This window comes from Pongo pygmaeus, chromosome 3 (assembly GCF_028885625.2).
Source record: "Pongo pygmaeus isolate AG05252 chromosome 3, NHGRI_mPonPyg2-v2.0_pri, whole genome shotgun sequence".
Classification (NCBI taxonomy): domain Eukaryota; kingdom Metazoa; phylum Chordata; class Mammalia; order Primates; family Hominidae; genus Pongo; species Pongo pygmaeus.
Genome location: NC_072376.2, coordinates 79,672,212 through 79,682,291, shown reverse-complemented (window position 1 = coordinate 79,682,291; position 10,080 = coordinate 79,672,212).

Here is a 10,080-nt window from a genome sequence, read left to right as displayed (position 1 = left end):
ATATCAATTGATACAGAAAATTAAAACACACACACACACACATATACACAAGAAAGCCAATTTATCATTTCTAGTTGACATTTTGGCTGAAATATGGGATTATTTATTCTTGCTGCTGTTAATTTTATATACAATCAAAACTTAAACCTATAAATATTTATCTTCTAAATAACAAAATTAAATCCTAAAAACTGCATCAGCAACTTATTCTTACTTTTTATTTTTTTATTTTATTTTTATATTATTTTTATTTTACCTTTATTATTTTTATTTTATTTTTAATAGACAACTATTAAAAATCAGTCTATGTAACTGCTGAAGTATTTTTAAAAAGGTAATGTGAATAAATCTTTCTGCTTAATGAATGATAGATTGAGCTATAAGATGAAAAAATATAAAGTGCTGATGCAATCCATTAATACACTGATATTTGTGACTGTGATTGGTTCTCATTAAAAGTGTCTGGGTTTAAAAAATGTTAAAATAAAGTTTATTTAGAAAATTGGTGGTATAAACTGGAGGGAAGACATTCATGGAAAGGTGTCTCCTCACTTTTCTCCCTCTGTCATATAGTTGAAGCTGACATATGGACACTTTTTGTTCTCACATGCCCATGGGCACTAATTTAGTAAATTCTATAGACCCAGAGTAGAGATTGTTTTATTGTCTGTTTTGCATAATAACGTGCTAAATCTAATGTTACCAGTAAAGTTCTCTGTCACACAATAATTATCAATATTTATTACTAAAGCAAGTTCTTGAACATACTGTAATTTAAGCATGGAAAGTTGAATAAGAATCTAATATAATTTATATTCATAATAAAAGTACTAGCAAAGTGGTAATAATACTGATTTGGGGGTATATAGGAAGTAACATCAATTTAAACTTTTTGCAACACCAGTATTCAGCCTCTCAGTTTGCCAACAGTATTCTATCTGCTAGCTGCCTTTAGTTTAAGCACAAAGTTCTGATAATCATAATCAATCATACATTTCAAAAGCTTTAAGATATTCATATTGGAAAACACAGTATAATTCTATTTGTTAAGAGTGCTGTGAAATAATCAAAATCATGAAACATATTCCTATCAGAATGAAAATGCTAGTTACACAACTGTTTTATTCTAATAATATCAGGTACGTTTAATTATGCCTCTCCAATCTCCTACCTTTGGAAAATAATAATTAGAAAGGTATGCTTATTATAATACTTAGTAAGTGTGATTCTGGTAAATAATTTTTCACACACTTGATATCCACTTTTGATCCATCCACCTTTTTCCATAATAAGTTCTAAATATAAGTCCTTTAAAGCATGAAAGATAGTTTTTGACCACTAGAAAGAATGACTATGTTTGTCTTGTCCCATGGTTTTAATCCCTTGGTAACAATATAAATAGTTTATATAACATATTGTATTTAGAGGTTATCACAAGTTTCATGGTAATTACGTGAATAGTAGGGTGGCTTACCCAATTATATTTCTATGACTAAATATCTCTAAAGCTATATGGCAGAACTGTCCTATACAGTAACATATAGAAAATTATCTGAGGACTCTGGGGCTTCAAAAAAAAATTTGGGATAATCAGTGATAAAATCTACCCCTGAATATTGTATGAGCAAAACTGTACTCATGTTAAAAATATGTTTTATGAGATATATATCATGTAACATATGCCAGAAAACAATCATATTATACATATATAATTAAGCTATATTCTTGGTAGACTTTTATACAAAGAAGTGGTAATTAAAGAGAGTTAAAGGTAAAGGTGTTTGTACCCAATACAGCATTAATATATAAAAATTAAATTACAGTAATACTCAAAGTTGGAAATATGATTTGGGATAAATCTTGCATCCTCATCATTTCTGCTAAAATTTATATCCCAAGATACATTTTTCACTGCTGTACTCATCTAGAATAATTTTTTTATATTATGATTTTTTCCTTATATATAGTGCTAAAAACTTTTTCTTCTTATTAAAAACTAATGGTGCCTCCCAATAAAACACCCAAGTTTCAAACATATATGCCTTTTCTATAAATTATAAGTGAAAGTCATGCTCAGTCATACTTGACACTAAGAGAAACCAAACAGGCAGGTGACAAGACAGAAACTAAAGAATAAAAGGTTTCATCTTTTGCTTGATCGTCACTGACTGATAAACCCATGTTAACTCCCAGAAGATAACTTAATGGAGAAAAAACCGAAATCTCTGTTTCTTCATAATCTCTCAATCCCTCTATATGAGTTTCAAAAACTTAATTCAGTTGAAATATTAGGTTGGTGCAAATGTAATTGCGGTTTTATATTTAAGTCTAAACTCAGTGGCTACATTTTATGGTGCTGGAAGAAAACTACCTAATAGAGCTATATTATAGCTCTATTAGAACAATGTCCTAAGGAGATGGAATGAAAATACAAATAATGCAGAAAGTGCATTAAAATTACTGTAATAACAAGTGCAAACACTTGGTGAATGCCAAGCTTCAACTATTACCATGAGGCTTAGGTTAAATACAGATCCTCTACTTAACAGATATCTATTTTTGATCACGTTTTTAAAATGAGAATTTAAAGTTGATGATTCGACTATTTTCCAAAATTCTTCAATAGGCACATTGCCACTCCCATTACCAAGATTCCCAGTGAAAACTGATGACCCATGTGTGTATGTATATATGTATGTATGTATGTATGTATGTATCCAATATTTCCCTCCACAAACTTGAACTCAACTTCAGTAGCATATTACAGGATTGTATCAGTCCAATAAACTTAACTGAAAACGCTCAGTACTGTACAAAGAGTATTTAGTGATTACATTTTTAAAGTCTCAAAATATGTAGAAATATATATGTCAAAGTTATATCAAAATTATGTCAATCTTATCAGCATTTCATTTATATTGAGTTTACAGAAAAACTTACAAGGCACCCGGTTTTCTCTGAAGATATATATCACATGAGCAATGACCATAATATACCTACGTTTAACCTATTTTACTACATTAACATTGCTTTGACCAGCTGATTTGTAAACTATCAATAAGAGTTATATTGGAGGAATTTAACACATTTAATAGAGATGATACATTAGTAAATGTCTGGTATTCATATTTTTAAACATTTAAATATGGCATAAAACTTTCAGCATCTTACACTGAAACCCTTTTGTTCTTGCCTGTGTAAAGGGGCATAAATTTAGGATGGAATAAATTTAGAAAAATCTATAATCATTTAATCTGTGTGGCAACAGGCGGGATAAAATTAGTTCTTTCAGAAAGGTAGTTATACTATTTTATAACACTGGGAGTTCCAAGCCTTCTTGGATATTATGCGAATGTGAAAGAAATATACTTTCAGAATGCATAAGTAAATACTTTGCTACAGACGTTATCTGAAGATTTAGAAAACAGTCACATATATTTTATAAACATGTGCCCTCAGCGTAAAGCATGTTTAATTCAAATGATTGCTAGTGCTACATTTTTCAATGGCATCGTGTCTGTCTCTAAATTCATTAAAATGTTTGCTGTATGGCTGTAACTTTTAAATTGCTAAATAATGACATTAAAGTAAGACCTAATAGGATTTTTTTCAGAGTAGTTAAGCTCAGTTCTCTGCCACGGTAAAATCTATGACAAAACACAATGAAAGGAGCAAGAGATGGGAGATGAGCAGATTAGACTGAAGAACCAGTTCTTTCCTGAAATGGTGCAACAAAGCAGGTGCCTAAGTCTTTGCCGTTCTGCCTGTGAAATGGGCAGCCCATTTGTCTCTGTTCACTTTAAAGCTATTTTTTCAGATGCATGACTGATTGCAAAGTTTTAAAATTTTTGTAGGAAGGCAGATTCTCTCCTGATGTTATTGTTAGCATAATATATCAATGTAAGGATTTTTTAAAGTGGCTTTTGAAGAATTTCATCTTTGACTCTGAAGGTAAAATGAATGTGACCAGATCACACCAGATCTAAATTTCATGAAATTTTGGGGAAGAAGGAACATCAATTCACAAGAATGACTAAAACGTTTTATTAACTTTTTCCTACAATTTAAGCTGCAGTAAATTATTTGAAGAAATAAGTGTATTTAGCTATCTTAACTTTGCAAAACACAAATTTAGTTGCATTTAGAATGCTAAAAAGTATTCAAAATGATGTTTGCTTACTTTCAAATGCAAGTTTTTATACTTTTAAACTATAACGCAATAATTAGACTTTTTTATGGCAGAAGGCATTGTTTTTCATGGTGTTGTGAGTCACCACAATATATAACCAAAGGACCAGTTGACATTTCTGACATGAATGAATCATCCTGTACTCTAATATGCACAAAAACTATTTTCAAATGCTTTATGAATGAAAAAGAAGCCTAAAGAATTGAAGTTTCTACAGATATATTCCAATCATATTTCAGTAGACACAAAATTTTTTCCAAATATGACAGTAAAACCAGTGTCTCCCCTAAAGTGAGCTCCATACACATTTATTTGGCCTCTTTGTGATTACATTGGGATAAATGAGTGTTATGCAGGTTCCAGTATAGTTTTCCACTGCTCCATCTGCTGGATATGTCTACATCTCCTGCACCAAAGTGGTAACCTCTGAAAAGTAACATGAACTAATTCAGCAGGTGGCTTCAAAAGGCTCAAGCATGTTGCTTGGAAACTTACTATGACTTCTAAATTTTCGTTTCACTAAAAACTTCCTACTTCACCGTAAGAAAAAAAAAATAATAATGAACCTATAACTATTACTAAAATAGTATGGCACGGAAGATACGTTTCCCAGTAGGTGATACGTTACAAGCAAGAAGGCACTGGGCAATTCATTGCAGGTTTGCACACCGCTCCGATCTTACTGATTTTGGCATTTATCTAAGAGGTTTCAGAGTCGTTCACCTAATCTAGAAATGGAAATCGTATGCATAAAAGTTTTAAAGAGATTTTTAAGCGTGTCTGTTATTAAGCACATAAATATCACAAAAGGAAATCATGCCTCTCCAAACACGATTTACCAAGGATCTGGGAGCCCTTAGCATTTTCCCCCGCAGCGTCTTTGCAGGCAGCTCCCGAGTTGCGCTCTCCGACGAGGCAGCCCCACTTTTCCTCCTTCTCCCAGTCACAGAGGGGACAACGTGCAGCTGCCGCCACCGGCCAGGCCGCTGTCACTGCTGCCGCCGCCGCCGCTGCTTCAAAACCATAGCTGCTACTGCAAAGAAAGGGTTACTCCTCTCTTGGAGTCGTGGCTGCAAACTTCACCTGCTTTTCATGTACCTTCTCCTGCAAACTTGTACGTCCTTCCGTGCAGAAGGAGCAAGGAAAACCATTACCAGCATCACAGGGAACATCATAATGAAGGACACCCCCGGAAGGTAAGACCTGCGAGTTATTCCGAAATACGATCTTAATCCAGATGGGAACCACCGCTGCCAGCACATCCTCCCCCCCACCCTCCTCTCGGTTCCCATCAGCGACCGGAGCCCACGCTGCCAGGGAGGGCGGCTGCAGCAGCCGCTGGCATGTGCGAGGTGGAGGTAAAGTTTGACAAATGATGACCACTCTGGGAAGGGGAAGAATCTAGGCAGCCAAAAATCCGCGCGGGGTGTGCTAGGGAAGAAGGCGCGCCGGGAAGCGCCACGTACCTTGCTGGCGTGCCAGGCGTGGAGGCTGAGGAGAGAGTCGGTGGAGGTGGCGGGGCGAGAGTCCAGCCCTGGCCGCGGGCTCCCTCCCGGGGCGAGCGGAGCCGCCGCCGCCGTGCCCGGGCGCAGGGCCGAGCGGCCGCCGCCTCGCCAAAGGCGCTGGCAACACCACTCTCTTGGCCCGGGGAAGTTGGGCAGCCTCCGCCGCGGCCTCGGCACCCGGCGAGAGCAACACTTTTAGTTTGGACTTTCCAGCTCCAGTCCAGGCAAATCCACACTCACGCACACACACGCGCGCGCGCGCGCGCGCGCACGCGGACAGCCTCTCAGAGGCGCGCGAGCCGGCCCCGGTGGCTCTCTGGTCGCGTCTTGCTCTCTCCCTCGCTCTTATTGGCGCGGAGGTTATTGTTTTATTTATTTATTTCCTCCTCCCGGCTCCATCCCCGCTCCCCGCGCCTCCTTCTACGGCTTCCCCTCCCCCTCCCCCTCCCCCTGCCCCTCCTCCTCCTCCTCCTCCCCGGTCTGCGGGACCTGCGGCGGCGGTAGCTCCAGCTGCAGCGTGGCGGGGCTGAGCGGCGCGACCCGGCCGGGGCGCACCGGGTGGGGGTGCTCCGGGTTGGGGCGCTCCGGGCGGGGGCGCGGGGCCGGGCGGGCGGGGGCGCGGGGCCGGGCGGGCGGGGGCGCGGGGCCGGGCGGGCGGGGGCGCCGGGCTGCCTCCTTGGCTGAGGTGAGGGAATGTGGGGGAGGCGAGGGGAGGACGCTGCCGCCTGCCGCACTGTGCTGTGCCGGGGGCACCCAGCCGGGTGCTGCCGGGGAGAAGCGGGGCGAACCCCGCGCCGCAGCCGAGGAACTGCGCGAGGGGCGGCTGGCTCGGCGCGCCCGGACCCGGCTCCCTCTTCCGCCGGCCAGGCGAGAAGGCTCAGTCGCCTCCTAGCCACCGCCACCCCGCTTCTTTTCCTGCTCTCCCCGGGGGCTCCCCACAGCCCCTCAGGGACGCTCGGACGCGCGCCGCCACCGTTTATCCACGGAAGACAGGGGTTTGCATTTGTGAATGGTGGTTTCAGCGCTACGCGGTTAGGCTGCCTCCACTTTCCAGCCGCCGCTGCCCCGACTCTCGGGAAAGGTGCAGCCACTGCCGGGTGGGGCGGGCTCAGGCCTCCGGGGCAATGAAGTGGGAGTCTGCGGACCACGGCCGCCGGCGCGATTTGGGGTGCCTACGTGACACTCCAGACCCACCTACAAGAGCCAGGGCGGCAGTGGCTCTGCTGCTACCATTCTCCCCCAAAATGAGCTCTAAAAGGGCAATTGACCGCTGTTGCCACGGTCTTTCAGTCAAAACCTGCGGGAGACGCGACCTGAAAGCCGGCCGCCTTCCCCCACCCCAGTTACCCAAAGGCCGGGCTGGAAAGAGCCCGGGGCAGAGAGCCGGAGACCGGTGGGCGGCTCTCGGCTGCCTGCCCCGCTTCCCAGCGGCTTCTCCAACGCCAACCCTTCCAGGCTTCCCGTTAGGTAAACCTGTTTTGGCTTTTTTTTTTTTTTTTTTTTGTCCTTTGGTTTGCTATTTATTTATTTTTAGGAATTCATGATTTCAGTCACGAAAGGGGGAAAACTTAAAAGGAAGTAAGTCTACAATATCTGCATAAATACAGCCAGTTAACTAAGCAGCATCACAAAGGCTGCAATGTAAATCTCACGCCTTGGATTTGGAGGCAGGTTGGTTTCCTCAGCGTTTTGCCCGCCGAAGTCCTCACAGCCTTGGACTGCATTGTACAAGGTGTATAGATACAGGAAGAGGGTGACACTGGAGTGCTTGTCCTGATCCGTCACAGTATGCTTATGTATGTAAACGGTGCTTTCCTTTCTATCCAAACCTTCCAATTTCCCTGAAATTTATTCATTAGATATGCGTTTCTTAGTCTTCTGGATCTTTTCTCAGAAATCCACCGTTAGGGGTACAAATACTACTTAAGGAGCCGGTTTTACATACTTTACATTTTCCTCGACATCCCGAGTAAGCCCCCCAGAGGTCAGACGGGGAACAGGTGAGGTCAGAAAATGGGAGAAGGTGGAAAAAAAAAATGTTTATCTTTTAGGTGGAAAAACAATGTTTATCTTTTCAGCATGTTCTAGTTCTCTTGCCCCAGCATAATAATGTGTACTTGCCATTTTCAAAGAAGGGAAACAGGAAATGCCCATTTCTGGACCTGTAACTACTCCCGTACTCATGAAACACCGGCTTATTACTGAGAAAAACGGCCACCCATAATTCAATTTAAGACCTTTATTGAATGGAGGAATCTAGAGATAATACCCAAAAGGCAGTAAAGTGCCTTACTGGTCAGCTGAGTGGCGGACATGAAGATGTGCCCGTCTCTGATGACATCTGTGCCAGTGAGATAGTAAGAGTTTCACTCAAAATCTGAAAGAACCACGTGCACTTTTAAAGCCAAAGCTTTGGAAGCACATGTATTTCTCCAGAATTATTGTCCCCTGCTCCAGAGGTAGGCAGCCTCTAACATAGGGAAGTACCTATCTGATAATGATAGCTTCGATTGTGTTTTACATAGAACGTTTTCTGTATACACACACACATATACACGCACACACACACATATATGTGAATCTAACACACATACACACATATGCATGCACACATATATACATATGTATCTAACACACATACATACATACACACATATACAGGCACACACACATATATACATATGTATCTAACATATATACGTACATGTATATATATACACACACATGTATTCCCCACCCCACCACCATAGTTTGAACAACTCTTAAAACAGCATACTTTTTCTAATTTTCTCTTAGGGAATGCAACTGTTCTCCTTGTCCCTCCTCCCCATTTCCCCACAGACTTGCACCGAATATGCTTCTCTTCTCCAGTGTCCAGAGGTAGCAGTGTTCACTGAGTTTTGCAATCCACATTATGATGGCTGTATTCACTCTTACTAGAGAAACACACATTTGATGCTGGGAATGATACTGACTCTAGATGCAGCACACATCATTGTCACAGTTATTAGATGGAGAAAAGATGAAACCAGGAATTGATTTCATCATCATAGTAAAGAACTGAATATTGTATAATGTCTATTTTCTGGAAACATCATCTGTTTCAATGATTGTGTTTATGTTTGTACCCACAGCCTAAGGCCTGATTTATAGAAATTTAAAAATATGTGTAGGATGAATTAAAATTACGAATACATAAACAGGGTGGATAGCCTATTTCTTTGTTAAGGTCACTGAATCAGAAGGAAAATGATATTAAACATAGGTAGTAAGGGATAACTTAATGTTTTCAGAGGTTATTGTCAGAAATACCAAAAATATACTATCTTTATGTAGAATATAAAAATGTATAACTGCAGGGGACAGAGGGATGAAAGTTGTGACTGTAAGGGAAGGAAGCTGCAATGGTGGTAGAAGAGGGGCACGATAAGAAGATAAGAAACATGGAGAGAAAGAAAAGTACGAGAATCCCTTGATTTCTGGCCGAGAACATCAGCAGTCATCAGAAAATCCCTCTTAAACCCTGCTTAATATCCTGCATTTGTGAAAATTTGCCTAAACAGTTAAGTTGCTTGTGTTACCACTGATAGAGCTACGTCATACAGGAGAGTGAAACCAAACCAATAATTCTCACTTCCACAGTCAAGAACTTCACTTTTCCCACTTTTTCATAAAAGGCACACTGAGTCATGAATGTATATGGTACAATAATTTTAGTTCAATTTTTTAAAATTTATGAATGCACGTTGGCAAGTCACATAACTCCATCTTGTCCAGAGTCCCTACTTGTAATTTGCAACCGGTGATCTATTTATTTGTGTTTGCGTGTACATATGTATGTGTATGCAGACATATTATCAACATCTAACCGAAGGCACTGCAGTGTGTACATCTAGGTTACACATACGGAAACTGAAGCTCAAAAATAAAAATAAAAAATCTGTATTATTTGTCCCTGCTGGTAAAAAATATGTAAGCATTGCAATTTTGAATACCTAGGGTTAATACTAAACCATTTGCATGTTAGAAAATGACTACCAAAAAAAAAATCATTTAAAAAGGTGTTCTTGGCTGGGCACGATGGCTCAAGCCTGTAATCCCAGCACTTTGGGAGGCTGAGGAGGGCGAATCACAAGATCAGGAGATTGAGATCATTCTGGCTAACACGGTGAAACCCCGTCTCTACTAAAAATACAAAAAAAATTAGCTGGTCCTGGTGGCCGGCGCCTGTAGTCCCAGTTACTCGGGTTGCAGTGAGCCGAGATCACGCCACTGCAGTCCAGCCTGGGGGACAGAGTGAGACTCCGTCTCAAAAACAAACAAACAAAAAACAAAACAAAAAAAAGATGTTCTTGATCTGTAATGTGTTTCGTCTCTCGCTTCTCC